This window comes from Tympanuchus pallidicinctus, unplaced genomic scaffold, assembly GCF_026119805.1.
Source record: "Tympanuchus pallidicinctus isolate F22 unplaced genomic scaffold, pur_lepc_1.0 scaffold7, whole genome shotgun sequence".
In the NCBI taxonomy this organism is placed as follows: domain Eukaryota; kingdom Metazoa; phylum Chordata; class Aves; order Galliformes; family Phasianidae; genus Tympanuchus; species Tympanuchus pallidicinctus.
The window spans coordinates 21,707,331-21,728,520 of record NW_026294791.1 but is presented as its reverse complement, the minus strand read 5'-3'; the positions used below and the strand labels follow the sequence as shown (position 1 = coordinate 21,728,520).

At 34.8% G+C, this 21,190-nt stretch overlaps 1 long non-coding RNA gene across 2 annotated transcripts in view; it reads left to right on the top strand.

Annotated features, from left to right (window-relative positions):
• Nucleotides 1–8,187, top strand: part of LOC128072716 (uncharacterized) — a 159,534-nt gene extending 151,347 nt beyond the window's left edge. For both annotated transcript variants that reach the window (XR_008202418.1, XR_008202419.1), the window contains exons 4-5: nucleotides 2,822–2,900; nucleotides 7,887–8,187. This is a non-coding gene — a long non-coding RNA (uncharacterized LOC128072716). The remainder of the gene's footprint in view (nucleotides 1–2,821; nucleotides 2,901–7,886) is intronic.
• The last annotated feature ends 13,003 nt before the right edge of the window (nucleotides 8,188–21,190 follow it).

The window sequence follows — 21,190 nt, the reverse complement described above, 5'->3', positions numbered from 1 at the left end:
ACTCTTTAATCAGACATGATACCTCATTGTAATTGTAGATCTGCAGCCAAAAAAAAAAAAAAAAAAGCCTGAAGAATACTTGTAATATAACTGTAATATGTTCCAAGATGATCAATGATGGCTCAGTATTTAAGTTATTATGGAGTGGAGAGGTTCCATACCTACACCACACAGAATCTCAAACTTTGCAGTTGGAATGGAAATACTACTGTGGAATCTCTTGCAAGTTTTGAAGATCACCAATTCCTTTTCTATGTAAATGCATTACACATTGTACATGGACAATCATGCATTTTAGTTCAAATAAGATGAATATATCCTAAATATGTTGCATAAAAACTATATTTGGGGCCTCCAAAATTAATTTTACTAAGGAGTTTTAAATGTGAGAAGTTTGGCTTGTCAAGTAGCCGAGTCACCAAATGATAATCTTTTCTGTACAATGGTCTGGGTGAACAAAAGCAAGGTATTTGCACTTTGAGTGAGTTGAGATTTGAGGGAAAAAAAAGGCTGATTAGTAGTTAAGAAAATATACTTTGTCTTCTATATTTGAGTGCTGTGCTAGGAAGTTTCTTAGAATTATGGAACTGCTAAATGTACAAAATCTATTATATAAAAAGTAGATATTGATTTTTTCGTAATTGTTGCATTCTGCTACCAAGATTGTTAGTTTCAGTTAAACTATAACTTTTTGTTTGAGAGAAATATAATAACTTTTTGTTTGAGAGAAACATAGATCAAATATACTGCTCTCAGAGCATGGGAATGGCAGTTGAAGGCAAACAGAAGAACAAACAATTGTTCAGTTTTTATTTTGCTGTGAGTATTCACAGTTGCATTTTGACACAAGATTAGATCATGAATACATAAAAAATATGTGTTTCTATGCCAGGATAAAACATAACTCAAGATCACAAGCATCAAACTTTTTTTTAACGAATTAACATTCCTCATTTGTTTTCATTTATTTAAAGAACATTGAGGTTATGACCAGCAGACATTTAAGTAATGACAGTTGTATCTTAATTTTACTAATGTCTTAAACACAAGCGTACACTACCTATAATCAAAGAAAACAGGCGTTGAACCCCCCTTAATAAAATTGTGTTGTTTGCATTTCCGAACCACTGTTAATTCCAAAGCTTTGCAAACCTACTGTCATCAGGGTTAGTGTTCTCCTTAGAAAATTATTTTGGGAGAAACACAAATTCACATCAACCATTTTGCTTTGGATAGCAGAATGCATCTCAGATTTTCTTTTCAGAGCAGCCTCCATTGGAATAAATGGGCAGATGTCTCTTGGGTAAGAAATCAGAGAAAAGGAATAGGAAAATGTAAACATTGAAACTGTCAATGACGTGGAGGGAAGGATACTCAGAGAGCTGGGGAAAAGGAAAACAAGAAGAAATAATTCCTCAGTTCTTGGTTCAGTGATGCTATTTGGAGAAAAGTTCACTATAGAAGTACATTTTCCATGTAGTTTAGAAGAGTCTAAAAAGATTCTTCTAAGGAGCATTTGAAGATACAGTTGGTGCTGCTTGAATATTGCTGACTAAATCTTTTCTCCTGAAAATGAGAGCAGTAGGCACTGACGGTTTCCAAGAACTGAAAAATCACCCATTGTTTAATTAAAATCTTACCTGTTTGATCTTGGACTAACAGATAATTAAAATCTCTGTCATTATTCATAACTGAATGGTGATTATATAAAAATATACATATACAAATTTCAGCTCACTGTAGTCAGTTAATCATAGAAGGAATTTGAAAACTTGGAGGTGAGGGGTTCTAACTTGATTTTTCCTTTATTTTCTTACCTTTGATTCTTCTATGAACATACTTTGAATTTTGAAATGTTGTTGAAAGGGTGGCTTAGCTGACGTGATAGTTTGTGAGAGCAGAACGGTTTTAAAAATTGCTTTGTAGAGGATCTTTCAGTGAAATCACATGACTAAACATCATGGAGATTAATTGCCAATATTTCTTGGAGAGCAGTGCTGCCATGCTTTTGCAGATGCACCTGCAGAAGTTAATGGTGCACGTATAGCATTACATTAAAGTGCTGTAGATTTTTATTATGAACGTAGCAGAAAATGAACAAACCTTGATTAATATGGGCACATTTGCTGACAACCCTGTGCACTCCTAATGAAATAATGATCTGTTACTTGCTGTTTCCTGCACCTTCTCTCTTGTCTGTTTCTGTGTGGCATCGAGTGTGGTTTACTCTATGGACTTACTAGTTGCTTCTCTAAGAAATGTAGTGGTCGAGCTCTAGCTTTGTGCTTGTTTCCCATTATTTTCCTTTTTACTCTTTAAAAGATCAGTGATGCCATTTATACAGTTCACGTTTCTTTTCTTTACTCAAGTTGACCTGTTCTTCTTATGTTTACAGTAATCCAACAAAAAACATTGATTGCACAAACTCAGAAGGTCCTCTGTGACATGAATTTGCCAGCTGAAGTTTTGTCCTGATATTTTAAATGTCTAAAATACATAGATAACAGAACAGAACAAATAGTAGCTGGTCTGTGAAGGAGTATATGTAGCACAGAGAATATAGCTCAGATAAACCCCTAAATCTCTCTTGCTGGGACCAACAACAGTGAAATCCAAGAGCCCTTAAGTTCATAAGGCACTAATCTCTCGCTGATCTTGAAGCACAGTGGGATACATTTACTTGACTGTTCTGAATACTAGTTAAATAGTTGAAAAAGAGAAAACTTCCTTATTGCAACATGCCACACAGCAAACACAGCCCTAAAACTTGAGTTAGAGGCAAAGAACTCTTAGGGCAAAAAAATATATTTTAATTTTGCAGAAATATCTTTGGCCCACAGAGTCCAGATTGGAGAAGATCCAGCCCAAAAGGGCAACAAAAAGGTGAATAACTTCACAAGGTAAGTCTGAATGAAATCACTAGTAGATTTAGTTTTCATTTCATTTGAAAATCTCTCATAAAGAATCAAGTATCGAAGCAAGGATCTTCAGACCTTAAAGTCCAACTAGTCATAGCTATGGGACTGTATACGACAGCTGTTTCTTCTAGTAATTCATATCAGGCACCACAAATGAAGAATAAAACCTTATCTAAGAGTTCTTATTTCACGTTGTCGTTAGACTTTCAATCTATTATTAATATGGGGCAGGATGATTTAAAATCAGCATTAAAATGCATGTAAAGAGTAAAACATGTCTAAGCACATTAGCTAGAACTAGGCACTTAAGTTAAAATTTGACCTGCTTGATATGTTTCTGTCCATATGTGCTGTGTTTGGATCCCATAGCACATTGTGGTGTGTGTTATTTCACATAAAATAAAAACAGACTACGAGTGCATTGTAGCATTAAGATCTGAAATTGTCTGTAGATCTGATGGCTTTTCAAAACTTTAGGACAGTATAATGCTAATTTTAATTGCTTTGCAATTAAGTAGTTTCTTTGAAAGCTTCTTCCTTTTTAATAAATCTGTAGCACAGCTCTCAGAGGCTCAAGAAAAAGTGCTTCATGGCCTTTTCCTTGTCCTCAGAATTTTCATGCGTAAATGTAAGTCTGCATCAATTGTATCATCTCCAGTCTAATTACCTCATTTACATATTTCATGCTTACTGCTCAGAACGCTCTGTGGGACACTGATGATTTAAATTGTGTGCTGTCAGACACAACCAGTTAAGGGGGATGCATTTTTATTTTATTATATTATTATTAAGATTTGCACAGTACATTTGCTATTAAGCAAATAATATGTAGTGCTTCATATAAAATAGTATGTTTAAGAGTACTTGCAAAACCAGACTTTTAGAATTTAAAATTTGCTGAAGTTAGGGTGCTTGTATCATCTGTTCTCCTCTCCCTGTTCTATTGCTCCTTACTGCATTTTGGGAGCCTCGGATTAATGAACTCTTTTTTTCTTTTTCCCCCCATTTCAGTTTGGGTAATAAACTCTCACTTTCCTATCAGTTACATTTTTGAGATGATGCATCATAGAACTAGAAAATTGCATACAATAGAATAGCACATAACCTATAAAACATTGAACTGGTGGAGAATATTAACAGTGTACAAGTAATACAGTGAGTTCTCATAGCTATAGGTCAGTCATACCTAATTAAAGATGTAACTTGGCACCCTTCACAGTTGGATGCCTTAGGAGATAGAATACTTGAAATTTGACTCCGCATATAAATTTCAGCCTGAGTTTGGGACCCTTGATAGCACCTAGATACCTGGTACAAATCTCCCTTTAAAAGAAGGTGACTTCTTGAAGTTTCCAGATAAGCAGGAACTTAACTGTGATATCCCCTTAAGATTAGGCATCTTTGTGCCCACAGGGCACGTAGGCTGCTTTCTTGCAGATCCTCTGTTGAAAGGCAGAAAGTCTGGTAATCTGCTCCTTGCAGGCAATGTCACTCCTGCACATTCTGCTTTACAGGCTTCTGTTGAGTGAGTTATTTTACATGCAGAATGCAGAAATGTCATGGTTCACTGACTAATGGCTTGTAGCCTACTTGCTTGTGTAGCAAAATTAATTTGCTATAGGATGAACCAAATGAGTGCTCCAGACAGGCAGGATGTGTGTCCTTTCAATGGCTGAAATGAACAGTTACCCTAGTTAGTACTGACCTTATTCCTGCTGAAGGGCAGCTTAGTATTGTTCTTTCATTTGAGGAAAGATATTGCCACTCTTGCTCTCCTAAGTACTGCTAAAGAATAGCAGAATATGGCTTGTAATAAAGTGTAGAGCTCCACAGAAATGTGATCCTTTCAGGTCCTGTTCTCTCCTGAATTGTATCTTCAGTCATTTTGAGTACAAACTTTCTTTATAGTTTACACCTGCCCTGTAAAAAATACTTTAAATGAACAAGAACTTGCTGAGATCATCTGTTTACAGATATCACACGTGGATTGCTGTCCATCAAAAGAAAACTGCAGATTCACACATAAGGCTGAGATCTGTATGCAAAGCTTTGAAACCAATAGGCATATACCTGAAGCCACTGCACGTAAGAGGCCTGCTGTTAGAGTGCATATTTTGTCTGCAGCCTGAAGAGTTGTACAAAACAGCATCAGTCTGAACAGTAGAGGTAATTAAAAAAAAAAAAAAAAAAAAAAGAGCAGGAGAAGATTTTCTAAAATGTAATTCATAAAAATTTTGGAAACTTTTCTTCTTTACTCTTGTCAGCAGTACGTAATGCCTTATACTGCTCAAGAAGACAGAGAGAGTACTTGACTTCTTTTTAGTGCCCTCAAGATTCAAGGTGTGTGGAGTTGAAGTATTTCACTGTAGTGCTCATTTATGGTACCTTTGGATACAGCAGTTTTTTAACATCAAGCAAAAAAAAAGTGATGAAATACAAATATCAAATACCTCAAAGCAAGATTACTATAACCACCGAGTTAATAACATCACAAAATGATGCTTACTACCTCAGCTATTGAATTCTGTGTTAGTACTGTTCCACACACAGAGGAGCTGATATTGTGTTCATTCCAAGACAAATGAAAACATTAAACACAAAGTCACAAAGCTAACTCTAATCTAGGCATATTTCTTTTAACATCCATAGGGTCTTAATAGCTACATCGTGCATTACTTCTGGTGTTCACTGTTCCAGCAGTTCTACCCACACAGACCCATTTTCTCCATCTGCATTTTAACCTCGCAGTTGTTTTATTCAGGCTTCTGTGATCAGTAATTTTTGTCAAGAAAGAAACAAGTTACCAGAGCCTAATGGCTTTGACTTTAAATGTCCTGTTTAAGTACAGTGTCCTAGGCAGTTATGCTGCTCTGTGAGCATTTTTGGCAACATTAAGACAGAAAAATTCATCTAGGAATAGCAGTAAAAGGGTAACTGTTTTCAAATAGAATTTGTAAATTTAATTATTTAAATCTACAAAAGGTTCTCACTATCTTGATAAATTAAAATTTCTATATTTCAGTTTACCTTAGTTTATTCTATATTTTAGTTGCTAGACTTCACTTACAAAAATAATTCCACTTTCTGTAGGATATTTTTCTATAACAGTATGAGCCAAGTTGATGGAGGATTTTTATGAGCATAATTAGTTGTAAATCTTAAATGCCAATGTAAACATCTTTTGAAATTATTTAACATGTTTTTGGATATGTGAAGCATGCCAGGATTCCATCTGTAGTCCTAGATGTACAGGAAGTTATATTCATGACACTGAGTGCTTCCAAACAGCAAAGCAGTGCTTTTTCTTCTTGGTTGTTTTTTTTGTTTGTTTGTTTGTTTTTTGTTTTTTGTTTTTTGTTTTAATCAAGGTATCAAATCTCCAGATCCTTAATTAATTCATAAAGTATTCAGATAGTTACCATTTAAGTGAGTGGAAATTAAGTATTGATAATGATGTTAAAGTTGGCCTGGTACTGTCTACCCTTCTCCCAGAGGAGGCGAATACTTAATCCCTATTGCGGTTTTGAAGAGGCAAACTCAGAATTGCTTGCCATTAACTCAGACTTCTTAGAATTTAATAGTAAATCTTATATCGATTTTTGCATGGTCTAATTAGGTCAGTTCTGAAGCTCCAAGAATCTAAACTGGATAATTCATAGTTATACTCTAAAATGCCCTTCAATATGTTCCAAAATAAGTAAGAAATCCATCAGTCTCCCAAATAAAATTATTCCTGAAGCTGGATCCACTTAGCTTTGTTAAACAATTTTGGTAATCCACAGTTTTGCTGTTGGTTCAAAGTTAGGGATCCCTGAAGTGAATTTAGAGAAGAGAGATTTAGATTAGGTCCTGAGGTGCTATGCTCTGCTAGCTTTGAAGAAAATTGTAATTACTCCCATTTTAAAAGAGCATATTATCATACTGAGCAACTGAGTAAAATTACATTGCTTTCAAGAAGAGCTTTTTAAAATAGGTGCTGAGATACCGTAGTAATGATGAGCTTAGTAAAAACGCTTAGACAAAACGTGATCTGATAAAAACGAAATGTGGCACAAGACTAATTGATAAAACTTCCTCGTTAACTGAGACTATTTGTAGCTTGTCAAGTATAAAGCTGCTCAGATCAATTCTTTGTAATTGAATTTCAGAGGAATATTAACTTAGTCTGTTGTAGTAATGAATTTAGTAGATTGTCTGCATGTTTTGCGTATATCTTCCAAATTAAAATTAAGTAAATATATGGCTAAGGCATTTCACAAATGTTGCTTTAGTTATTATATTAAAAAATTGAACTTTTCTCTAATTTGCTTCCTACTTAAAAGTCATTTAAAAGCTTAAGTGAGCTTGAAAATCTAGGAACCACCAGCTGCTGGAAGGGAGATGTATGGAGTAGGACCTGGGTGTTCTGGTTGGACAATTGGTTGGCCATAAGCTAGCAGTATGCCCTCGTGGCCAAGAAGGCCAGTGGTATTTTCAGGTACATTAAAAAGTGCATGGCCAGTAGGTCTAGGGAGGTTCTCCTTCCCCTCCTCTCTGCCCTGATGAGGGCACATCTGGAGTGCTGTGTCCAGTTCTGGACTCCTCAGTTCAAGACAGTGAACTTCTAGTGAGAGCCCAACAGAAGGCTACAAAAATGATTAGGGACCAGAGGCATCTTAAAGAGACAGAGAGACCTGGGTTTGTTAACCCAGACAGGAGAAGTCTAAAAGAGCATCTCAGCCATATTTATAAAAACTAAAGTGCAGGAGATAAGTGGATGGGTTCAGACTCTTTTCAGTGGTGCGGGGACTGAGCAAGGGGCAACAGGCAAAAACTGGAACAAAGGAAGTTCCTTGCAAACATGAGAAAGAACTTTGTTATGTTGAGAGAGGTAGAGCCCTGAAACAGACTTCCCAGAGATGTTGTGGAGTCTACATCTTGGAGACACTGAAAACCCACCTTGATGCTTTCCTGTTCAACCTATCGTAGGTAACCTGCTTCAGCAAGGGGTTGGAATAGATGACCTCTAGAGATCCCTTCAGGCCTCTGTGATTCTGTGATTTAGTGTGATTCTGTGTATGTGTTGACCTGTTCGTTCTGAAATTGAAATTACTTTGCCTACTAATGCTTTTCTACTGTTCACTTGGAGGGTTTTTTAATGATATTTACTCCATTTTTCAAACTTAAATGAATCTACACATTTAGTTTATACCTGAAATACAGAACTTGTATAAGCAATAGAAATTTTATTGCTTTCCTGTAAAGCAGTCTTCAGTTTATTATAACTCTGTGGCAACTCAGTTTATTATAACTCTGTGGCTTGCTATAGTGCTGCTCCTAAGACTCAAATGTGTAGTGCATAAGGGACTTTTAATGAGCATTCAAGATTCTAATGCTTGCTAATGTCCTTACTTGCTATTAATTCATAAATATCCCCTTGAAAATGATAGCTGTTTCTCATACATGCATTAAACGTTGCTTCTAGGTGTGTATATGAGCAAATTCACTTCTCTATGATGTCTAAGAAAATAGTGTTTGTGAGATTTGTATCTTTTTAAGATGTCCCTGGGGTTCCCGTAATGATTTTGCCTCCCTTGTAATATCTGCTGCAGAGCCAAAATATGGCAAAGAAATTTCAGACATCCGCTGGAACAAGCATATCACAGTGTCTGAATTAAGGAGCTTTTTTATATTAAGAGCATATTTTATATAAAAATAATATGAAAGCCAAAGGATGGAAATTGAGGAATTTGATTATTTTTCCCAGTGTAAGAAGTGGCTATAAAGGATATTTTGTCTCTTATTATTGTCTCTTACTACTGACAGCATTTTTACCACTGTAAATGAGTAGTATTATCTTGAATAATGCTTATTTTTCTGTGATTTCTGTAGTACAAGATTTATATGTAAAATCTAATCTTGTTCAAATATTCCTATATCTGGACTACTATCAGTACCTCTAGAACAGGAAGGAAAAAACAACAACAACAACAACAACAACAACAAAAAAGCACCTAAATAATTCATGTGACATAAGAAAAGACAAAAGGTAATTGAAATTGATGTTTAGTTGTCTGGGTGATGAAGTGGAACAAATTTCTTGTCTGTATTATCACTGAGAGGAATCTGGGGCCTTTGTGGTTAACCACCCATTCTGCATGAGGAACATGTGGCTCCTTCAGAAAGGCTCTAAGGGCTGAGCAGGTTTCCTCCCGGATGTTCCTCTCTACTTAATTGCATTGTGGGTGACATTTGTGGTCAGCAAGCCTTGAAAGAAACCTCATTTTAGCTCTCTATAGGTAAAATCAATACAATTTGTTTTGCAGCATCTTTTCTTTGCTGTTACGCACTGCAGTGTAGGATTCAATTTTGGGGAATTTTTTTTAAGTGATTGAAGTTCTACCTAGTAGAATGTAGTAGATCTACTATGATTGCTGGCTTCATAAAAGCATCCTCAAGTTGTTGTACACAAAGTTGTTAGGCTTTTTAAGCATTTGGTGAAAGATGAAAGCTGATCCCATATTTTGCAGCGCTATTTTTCTAACTGTGCTCTTGCCTGAGTAGCTGTGAAAGCTGTCTATGATTGTTTTCTTAAGTAAATAAAATATGCTTAAGTAATAACTATAAGCAAGAGAGGGGAGGTTTTTGTCATCTATAACTGCTGTTTCTTTAAGAATTTACAGTTTGAAATTTAGACTGGTTTTGTTCCCAGGTGCAACTGTCCAGTCACATTTTAGGATTCTCTGTGCTGTGTGCAGTAAGGCAAAACTGTGAGTTCTGTGGTGCTTAATCAAGAGTAGGTAGTGCCCGAGCCCTTTGAAAGAGGCAGAGTGAGAGGCAGGCTGTGAGGGGAAGGGCTTCAAGCCCTCAGACAATATTACAAAGGCAAACAGGAAAGCTTTGATTAAAATAAATAAATAAATAAATAAATAAATAAAATAAAAATGCCACTTGCACTGCTGCTCTGAGACTGTTCTGAGCTGTTCTGTTGCTGTTACTTCAGTGGAATTTGAACAATGTGGAAATAGAACTTTTCATGTTTTAATATTTCATGTGGAGTTTCTTCAGTACTTCATTGTGAAATATAGACTATAGAATTATAGAAGTAATAGGAAAAATATGTCTAGCCTTATAGCCTTCAAAGAAAAATATTTCAAAATCTATCAAAAGCATTTTAGATCAGCTGAAAATTCGTGCATTTGTAAGGAAATTACAGAACTTTATGGCTTTTTTTTCTTTTTCTTGGGGGTGTGTGTGTGTCAGGGGAGAGTCAGGCTGGTTGTCAGGAAAAAGTTCTGCACCAGAGGGTCGTGGGCATGGAATAGTCTGTCCAGGGCAATGACCACAGCGCTACACTGCTGGAGATTGAACAGTGGTATGGATTTTGGGTGATCCTGTACGCAGCCTGGAGTCAGACTGGATGATCCTTGTGGATCCCTTCGAACTTGTGATATTCTATGATCCCGTGACTCAGTCAATTCTAGTTTTGCCATGTGAATGCGTACTTCACATGCATTATTTCAGACAATTTTGGCAACAGTTAACATTTCCTATATGCTTCGCTGCAGAAAAATGGGCTAAATCACTAATCTAAAAATGGTAGATTGTGAAATAATCTAGATTGAATAAGAATCCTTTAACAGATTTTTTATGAACTGGCAAGGTTAAGTCATAGCAACAATGGTTTTTGCAGGTTGTTGCAGGCCTCCAGTGTCTGCCTGAGTAGCTGAGTGAAAAGAGTTGTGCCTCCGCACACAGATCTGTTGCACTCACCTATGGCACCTCAGCCCATTCTACCCCTGCATGACTTTGCCATGCCAGCGTCTGAATCTTTCCAGTTGAGATGCTTCTATGATTTATAACAAAAAATAAAGGACCGAATGTTTGCTGGAAAAATGTTTGGCAAACAAAAGCAAAGGATTATTCTGAGCAGGACAGAAGTGTCCATCTCTGGTAGATAGCCTGATCAGAATTTGTCACCAGTGCAAGTAATGCTACCACTTCTCTATACCACTCTGAACAAGGGGAAATGCTTTCTAGAGTGAAATTCTGCAATCTGTCAGCCTTTGCTAGCTATCTGTAAGTAATTATCACAGTCCCACTGAGAACACACAGGATCTGTGGTGTAGCAGTAGAAACAGAGATAAGATGATGATGTGCAGATTTGATAGAAAACCCGCATAGAGTTTCTAAGAGTAGGATCAAGCAGCTGTTTCTTTGTAGATATTACATAAAGTGCTGCAGCAATAACTTCTGAATTTTTATTCTTCACTTCTCATTGTACTGCTCACAGAAAGTTTGAGAAAAACAAAACCAGTTTCTCACTGGCTATCCATTTATTGCAAATCCTTATGGCTCACCAAGATTTTGTAATAATAATTATTCACCATGAGATTTTTTTCCCCTCGGTTGTATTTCAGTTTTCTGCATTAGACTCAAGTGATATTACATGACACAAGTGATTGAATTCACTGATAATTTACTTCTGAAAGCAGGATCGTGGAGATTACAAATGAACTGAACAATCACATTGTTATAGTAAGGAATGAAGTATATTATAACATCATTTGTATGAGATGAAAATTCTGGAAGTGAAAGTATTATGCTGCAAATTAAAAAGCTATTATCAGGGTAGGAACTGGTACTAAATTAAATAGTTTGCATTTTGGAGGGACATGAAGTGATCTGAAATGTGTGACTTGAAGTCCCAACTTTGGAACAGTTTCACATTATTCAGTTTCCCACTTTCAGCACAGAACACAAGCACATACACTTAATGTAGATTTAATAAAATAGAGAATAGTGACTAAAGGAATATATTGTCATTAGTATTAATGAAAAAAAGAAGTGGATGGCTCCAGGTTAAACAAGGATTCTATTCTATGTTGTTCACATCATCTATTTTTACCGCAACAACTCAGCTGATATGTCACAGCTCTGCAGTCTGTTTGATGGGAGAAATGCACAGATGGAACTACAGTTCTAAGTACCATCTAAATGATATTTAGTCTTGACAGTGTCCTGTTGTGAAGCAGCGCACAAGGAAACTCAACGCCCTCCCTGAAATTACTGACTACTGGTGGCCCTGATTTCTGAGTACCCACGTTAAAATTTCTAAGAAGAAATAATAGCTCAGAAACATGAAAATTCCTCAGAAAACCTTTTCAGTTTAAAGATTTAATAGAACTATATCTCTGAACGTTGTAAAGATGGATGGGCCACACTAACTTATTCTTCACTTGCTAATGTGTTCTGTCATAGTGTATTGACCTTCTGCTGTCTCGGGTCAAGCCTTCACTGGGGACATTAATGAACATTATTGCCAAGATTGTCTGTATCCCCAGCAGTCTAGTTTTGAGGTCAGTGTTTATAAAGCAGGATAGCAGAAAGGGGAAAAAAATAATCATTTTTTCATCAGACAAACACGTCAGTAAGCATGAATAAATAGTGGTTAAACATTGGTCATTAGGAGAAGGTGAAATAGATGAATCAAAGAAGTTGAGAGTTTTAAGCTGCAAATTGTGAAGTTTACTATTTATTTATTATTTTATTTATTTATTATTTTATTTATTTATTTACTATTCATTTATTATATTATTTATTATTATATTATTGTCTTTCAAGTCTAGATGGAAAATGGAATATAATTGGGAATAGTTCTTTTTGCCCATATTGAGATTTCATGCCAATGTTGCAAAGAGTGTGGTCATGCAAATCTAACTACATGTAATGGTTCTGTTCTGTTTCATATAGTTCAAAGTATTTTGATTAAATAGCACTGGATAAATCATTTAAATTTTCATGTGTAGAACATGGGAAAAGTAGGATATATTTTATGAAATTTCTTATTTTTAGATTAGCTTAGAATTCTCTGCAACTGGATTTTTTTTCTCTCTGATCTTTCATATGAATCATAGCACTTGCCATTTTGGATACACCACTTCCATGCGCTTTTGATCGTGTCTGTGAATATTTTAAGCTCTCTTCAAATGTCACATATTACTGGGAACCTTGTCTAAGCAGAAACTGCCAATACCTATCTGGAAAAGAACGGAATGTTGTCAAACAAAATATTTATGTATTTATATTCTGTAAAGTTTCTGCTCAGATGCATCATCTACGTTGTGCTTTGCTTACAGGCATTTCATAAGCAGTAGTTTGAGGTTTACGCTTTACCAAATGCCTAATACAGAAAATACATTACACTTGTATTTGACAGAAAGGAATACGGCACAGGGTGTTTATTTTATCATTCCTTTGGCTCCATATGGTTGTAGAGTTGTGGATTGTCAAGAGCTTGTAGAATATTTATTTCTATCACAACTGTTATTCCCCGTGCTGACCTCTGCTTTTTTAAATTCTTTCCAGATCCTGCTTATTTTTCTGGGGAAGCTCTGTAAAATTATTCAAGCAAGATAGCAGTCTCTCAAGAATTTTATATTTCATGTTTTCAGTTTTCTTTTTGCTACTTTTTCATAAACAGATGAGACACATTTTTGCCTTACTTTGACAAACTTCATTTTGCCATTTAATTAACAAGTAGAGAATCATCTCTATTTCTACTGAAAATATCATATATTTATAACTTTCCTAGATATCTACTTTCACTTGATCTTTGTGCGTGGTAATGGGCACATTATTCCTATGGCTTGTCCTCTTTTTTTTTTTTTTTTTTTTTTTTTTTTTTTTTGCTTTTTTAATTTGCTTTTTAATATTTAAAATATTTTTAAGTTTATTACTTAGCCTTCCCTTAGACAATAAATATTGGTGTAAAACAAATGTATGTATATTACTTTAATGAAGCATTCAATGTAGTCTCCTTAGAAGAAATAAAAACTGTTATACATCAATAACTAAAAGTCAGATTTCAAGAACTTTCTGTTACAGATAAGTAACTGTTCTCTGAGTGGTAGTCAGGAAGGGAAATTAGGATCATCTCCTTTAAATTAAATAAACAAGGAATATTCATTATGGAAAAGATCTGGCTGAGGTGTCCAAAATTTCTCTTCTGCCTGGTTTTACTTGTGCATATTTTGTGAGAAAAGTATTTGAAAGCATATAGTCTGAAATTCAGGAAAAAGCTGCTTTTTGCTTCTTAGTCAAATTACTTCAGAAAGTGGATCTGTATAACCACTCAGTAGTCTTTTTCTAATGCTAATCCTAGTAATTAAGCAACATGAAAATTTTTGAAAAAAACGTTGAAATCTGGACAAAAATTAATACATCTTTTGAAATTCTACCTTCATCTTGTAACTTTTTCACTTAGCCTGGGAGCCATGCTACATGGTATAGCAAGGAAATGCTTAAATAATGAAGAAAATACAGCCAATGAGGCACATGGATATTACATGGAGATTCGTGTGATCATTCCTAATTCTTAGCAGAAGGTCAGTAGCTTATCAAAACAGTGTAACATCAAAAATATCACAAGTGAGCATCTGGTAGTACCCTTGAAGCAGTTACAAGCTAAATGAAAGAATACAGGGTCCTGTCTGGCAGGGACTACTTGTAGTAAGATGTAGTGAAACAGGTAAATAAAAAAAAGAAAAAAGTTTTTCTATTTACAGATCCTTAAATACAAAGGCATAATTTGAGAGGGAATAATCTGGTTCACATAAGACTTAAGAATAGGTGTAGTAGTAAATATCTTCACAATAGGTGAAGATATTTATTTCTGTGATCTACTGTGGGAAGCAGAATGTTTTTTCAAGTTCAGACTTCTTTATTGACTGTCATTAACTCAGGAGCTGAAACAGCTGCAATATAATTTCCCTCACAAATTAAACAGTGATTCCTTTTCTTATTGCTTGATGTTTTGTGTTCTGAGTTGTCAGTTTTGTTGTCCGGCGAATAAAAGCCTTATCAGTATGAGTTGTACCTGTTCTATACAGGGTTTATCAAGACAGCCCATCTAAGTTACAAACAATCTACGGTAAGGAAGAAAAGGAGTGTTGTTTTTACTGTATTTAGTGTTATTCTTAAATGAATTATTTAGTGTTGCTCTTCAATGCTGCTTGCTGTTGAGATCAATCAAAATCTTTAGTTACATAAAATACTTGCGCTCTAAAAAATAGCAATACCTGTTTAAGCTAAAGAAGAGAGAAACCAAGCCATTGTTAATTTGTAGAACCTCTACAGCATGATTCTATAAGTTCAACGTTTCGTGATTTTGAAGAAAATCTTGATTACATAACATCAGGTCTAAGGGTAAATGAGAAAGGAATCTTGGACATTATATGTCAAAACCAGTCTCAATATAAATGTAACTGGAGTTTTAGAAAGCTTTGGGGAAGCTGCCTTATCACTTTTGGCTGTTAGGTCTTTGAAAAATCTAACTACACATCTGTGACTTTCTTTGCTATTTCTCCTTATAAAAATATAGCATGAATCAGACAATAATGAGGGTGATTTTCAAAATGAATTGTCTGCATTATGAAAGTAAATGTAGCATGTAGGCCAACTTCTTATACACTGAGAGAAAATACTAATCTGTTAATCTAGGGAGCTGTAAGTAAGCTGTTATCAAGTGTGACTAAATTGATATGGTAGTGCAATCTCTGCAGAAGTGATCCCTTCCTCCATCTGTTTTGAGGAGCAAGATAATAGACGTAGTTAATAGAACCCCAATTATAAGTTCTATCCCAATTTCATTCTGTTCTTATTGACAACGAAGCCCTGATTCTGATTTCTGCAGAATAGAAAAATCATCAAAGAAAATGCAAAAGAGTAATAGATATAAGTATAGCCAGTTACAAGTAAATACATTGCAAATTGCATAGAATTTGTAAGACAGGAGATGGCAAAAGATCAATGCATCTAATTCTTTTTCTGCTCACGTATGTGTCCTTTCACTGGGAGTCAAAACAATATTGCAGTTGATACTGTATTAACATTTGCAGCTTAGTTCTTGAATCATATATTTTCATTTCTTTCATCCCTTTATAAAATGAGTGAGTTTAGATGATTTTAATAAACATTACAAAGAAGTATGCAAAGGAAATAAAACTAAAAAATAAGAATAAATATGGAAGTACCAAGACCCAGGTAATCAAAACTTCATGTTGATGTGAAGTGATGGCAGCTAAGTATTCAGAATACTGCTAGATCAGCTGTCTTTAAGAGTCTATTTAGAAGTTTTAGAAATTAAATGATTTAAAATTAGAAATTATATTTAATTGACTTCGTTACAGGCATGAAAATGAAGCAGCACTCTATTAAAACAAAAATACATAAAATAAAGAACGAAAAACCTGCGGCAGTTTTTCAGCTATTCAGAGTTTTAAAGCTCATATAAAGTGCTAAATCAGTGCTGTCTTCATTTTATTATCTTGTAGAAACATTCAATTGGAACATCCAGTCATAATCATTTTTCATTCAAATTGATCACAGCTTTGAAATTTGTGCTATGAAAGTAATCGCATCATAAGGAAGACGAGAAATTAGGTCACTTGAATAAAAGGAAAATTATCACACAACTAGAACGCATTCATATCTCCTCTTGCATATAGCCTGTCAGGCAAAGTTGCATATACAGCAATTTCATATTCACTCAAATGTTTTAAGTTTTAATGAATTATGAATGATACTGTAGCTGCTATTGCCTTACACAGCAGTTGAAAAAATGTTTCTAATTACAGTGTCCTGTGACAGTTCTCATTACTTTGTCACTCTGAATATTCTCTTGCAGCTAGGCATGTGACAGATATCAAATAAAAAATATTAGTAATTGATAATGGGAAGTATTTGTTGTCATAATGAACTAAAATTATCTTTTCTAAGTGACTAATTTATTTCCATTAGAAGGAAAAGGAAGATAGCTTCTCTGGAAATCAAAATCCAAAAATAATGAAATTACTAAGCAGGATTCTAGTAATAGACGTGCTCAGGTCCCAAACAGATTTGCCTTTGTCAACCCCTAGAGGAGTGCACAGAAAAAGAATGATGTCAAAGAAAGTGCTGCTTCTTTCATTCTGTGTAAAACTCTTCCTTCAGAGCTGGCATGAAGGAGAGCTCCTCTGAAGAATACCAGATAACTGAAGGGGAGATCCCAACAGCCTGGTCCTTTAGTAAAATGAGATGACAAAGCCATAGGTAAAAATATGGAGCAATTTATACATATCAGGATATGATAAAAAGAGTAGATTTATAGTATTGTTGTGCTCTTTTTATTTTCTGGCGTTTCCATGGAAATAAATAGTCTTTATTTTCAGAGTGACCTATTTACCTTTTCTTCAGACTATGTAAAAACATTTTAATCTGGCACTACAGTGCGTATGTTTCACAAAAGAGCCATAGAGTTCTTCTGTCTGACTCTACAATGTCTATGTAAATGGGGAAATCCTTTGCAATTGGGGGGAACACGCCCCAAAGTATCTCTTTCAAGAGATCTTATACTGGGCGTATTTCCATTATAGAATTCATGTGCAGCTTAGCTTGAATTTGAGTTCAGCCATCTGGAGAATACAACCCTTTTATTTTTCAGTCTTCTACTTCAAGAGCTGGTATGAGAAAGAGATCAAATGCATATGATTCTTAACTTTCTTATGTTCCTTTCTCTCAAATCCCCAAAACCTTTTTTCTTTCTTTCAGACCAAAAGGGAAATTGCTTTTTTATTTAATCCCCCATGTACCTAAAGTAGCCAAGAGTAATTCATCTGAAAAATTATGAAAGGACTATTTGCCTTAGGTAAGAAGCTTACAAAGACAGATGGGGTAACACTTAACTTCCTGCTGAGGGCAGCTTTTAGAGCACTCCCTTCTAGTTGCATCTGTAAATAATACTCTGTTTTGAAAAATGTTTTACTTTTGAGGTAATAATGGTTGCTTTTTACAAGTCTAACTTGAGGGCAGGTTGCTATCTATAATTCTGAGAACAGAAATCAGTTTTGAGTATTACTCCCACAATGAATAAATGATAACCATCTTTTACTTTATACTACTACTTATCTTTAGACGAAGTATGCAGAAAGTACCCTTGGCAAAGCCAAGTGCTTGTCACACACACACAAAAAAGTATTCATTTGAAAAAGCTTAGTTGAAGCCATGTGTAGTCAGTAGTGCTGTGTTACTAGTGTGTTTTCTATTTCTCTTTTATTTATAGCAGGGTGTATATTACCACACTGGTTGTTTTTGATTCTTCAATAATAAATTAAATTTATTCATTCTAAATCCTTACTAATTGGAGTGTTATTGTGTAAGATGAAATTCATTATTTTTCTTTACTGAATCTTCTGATATTGACATGGTTTATCCAATAGAAGAATTAATGTGATCAGATTTACTGCTGAATTCAGGATGAGTTGATTATATATGAGAACTACAAACATCCTCGTATTTTCTGCCAGCCTGGGCAAAATGGTGATGTTATCAGTGTTAGTTTGGATGTAGGAATAAGGGAAGCAATTCGATTCTTTGTAATCTATAAAAAACATAGTTTGGGAAAAAGATCTCGAAACATTTTAACTTCTTTACCATATAAAACACTATATTTGCAAATATGATCACTAAGAGGAAAACGTAGGTATTGTGAGAAAAAAAATATATGAGGAAAAGAGGGTAGTTTTAGAAATGTCTGTGCAAAATTAAGCTACAAGTGGTCTCCAGCTGTTTGTATTGTTTTTTGTGCTGAAAACTGCTGATTGTACATACAGCTGAATTAGAAGATTAAAAATGTGAGCACTCCCTCTCTATTTCATTGGTAAGTAAGGTAGAGCAACCTAATCCACCAGCAAATGTTATTTAAGGCTGTCTCTAACAAGATGCAAAGAAATTATGAAGGGAAAAAGAGCTGTTATTGTTGGTCTTCTCACAGAAAGACTTAATGACTAAAAGAAAAGCACTTCATTTGAAGAGAGCTTGTTTTGTTTCTTTTTACAGTATTGTTAGTATTGTTGGAGGGCAGCGTTTTTTTTTTAAATCTTTTTCTGCTTTAGTCTGAGTTTTCTTGTGATAAGAACAAGGTGCAAAAGCACTGGCCTTCTTCCCCTTTCTTCTTTTGACAAATGTAGCAAGTTTTGTACAGATGTTGGAAAAGATAAAGGTTTTGATACTTCTGCATTCAATCCAAACATTTATTTGTATTTCCATAACATAAAAAAGTACAGTATTGTCATTTCGCTCCCCTTTCAAATGCAACGATACTGTGAGATCTGTGAATAACAACAAACATTCCATAGCTTAGCTAAATTAACTACTTTTCAGTTGAACTAGCCAAGTTAAGGTCCTAGATAATAAATTTATTTTAGCCAGTTTTTCCCTACATTTCAGTTAACTCAGTGTTCAATAATTGCTAAATTCATCCAGTGTTAAATATATTTAAAATACTTGTTACATTTGTCCAATTCTGTTTGTTGTTTGACATAATTTACATCTGATACTGAAAAGGTCCTTAAATTAAAATGTGATTACTTTTATTAGTTTGTTTTTTTCTTCTTCTTGTAATAAGTATGTATATAATATATCAGTAATACTGCGATGTTGGCTTGTTATTAATGCATTCCTTACCCTTCTTTTTGAAAAATGTTATATTAGATTTCTGGTTATTTTTTTTTTTCTTGGATTGGAAGCTCATAATTCTATACCCAGTTTTACATGGGAACATTTCAGGGGGTTTGAATGCATAACTAATTTTACCGATAGTGAATATTTACTTTCCAGGCCGCTGACATACAATTGCAGTTTCCTTTCTTCAGACTACATATGATCATGGATTAAGATGTGTGAGTGGGAATACATTTTCATCCTCTGAAGTGTGATCAGTGATCCTCACCTTTTTTCTTTAAATCAGAAAGCCTGTGTGAATACCAAACATTGTGTGGAAATGCTGATCAGCATTTACATGCTGTGAATTTGATAAATAAACATAAATCAGTAAGAATGCGTAAAATCAATTAACTAAGCAAATCATGCATAACTCTCCAAAGATATAATTCTAAGTGCTACAGGTGCAGTCATCTGAATCTCTAGTTATGTCTACTGAGATAAGAAGCTCTATTTGTACATTTTAACATGGAAGGTTTTTGGCAAAGAGTAAACTTAACTTTCTGTTGAAATTAATGAGAGAATTCTGGTTCATAATCACTCATGTATGTTTTGATTAGTGAGAAGTCCAACCATCCCCTAACATGTACAGTGGTGCATAGTTCAAGCTTTCAAAAGTAATTAGAGAAATTTACTCAGGTAAACAAGCATAGCATCTATTATATTTTCTGTGTGCAATACCAGGTTTCCATAAATAGAAATTATGAAATTGTCTGTTCAGAGAGCTCTTTCAATGTTTGCCTGCATTCAGTAGAAATACCAACTCGAAACCTATACAAATGTAGAGAAAAGAAAATCACAGGGAAGCTTACAAAGTAGTAATTACCTCAATGTGATTTTCAGTCTGCTGAAAAGAATAGTCAAGAGACAATGATTTCAAAGAATGATACAATCTGACTGTACCTAGTGGCAATCCTAATAGAAATTTTAGATATAAAGATGTAAAATACTATCTGCGTGCAGTCTCAGCACTAGTGCAAATAAGTAAAACAGCTCAACTGGTAGTAAAACACAGATTGCAGATACCCCATCAGTCTGGAATGGGAGAGGTTCATTTTTTACTCAAGCTGTGGAGTTGCTTGTGATTGCTGAAACTGCTCTTGCTGTCCTGAGAGGGACACTCAAGTGTCCTTTTCTTGGTTTAGGTGATGTTTCCTCAGCGAAAGCCAGGTCCCCTGTCTGCCTCACAGCTCTCCTGCTTCAAGGAGAACCAGAAAGCTGCAGATGTGTGCAGCAGCAGCAGCTTGGGGACTGAGATGACAAAAGCTGGCTTTCAGGAAGCCTGAGCCTCATGGAGGCATGAGGAAGCAAAGTAACTAATGTTTAGGATAGTGAGATTTCTTTTGGAAGATGCTTGTCAGTAGCTTATGGTATTATTTAAAAGGAAAGATTTTGTGAAGTCTAGACAGTGCACTTTAATTGAATTCCCTGTGCATCGATAAGCTATAATTCAAAGATAAAGAGGAAAAACTTGTGAAAATTCAAAGAAAGACCCTTTGGCATTTCATAAAAGGAAATTACTGTCAACAGGAATGAGGTGTTAAATGGCAAATATTAACCTTAAAAAATTCTGAACTCTTTCTAAAGAAATAGTTGTTACAGTAGGGCTTCAGGAACCTCTCATGTTGTTCTCATTTGGCCATTAGTTATCTCTCTGAGAACTGAAGAAAAGTAGTCCTTATAAGGTATATTTTTATTTTTCTAAGTATTAAGTGTATGCAAGGATATACTGACAATGAGGATGCAATATCCAA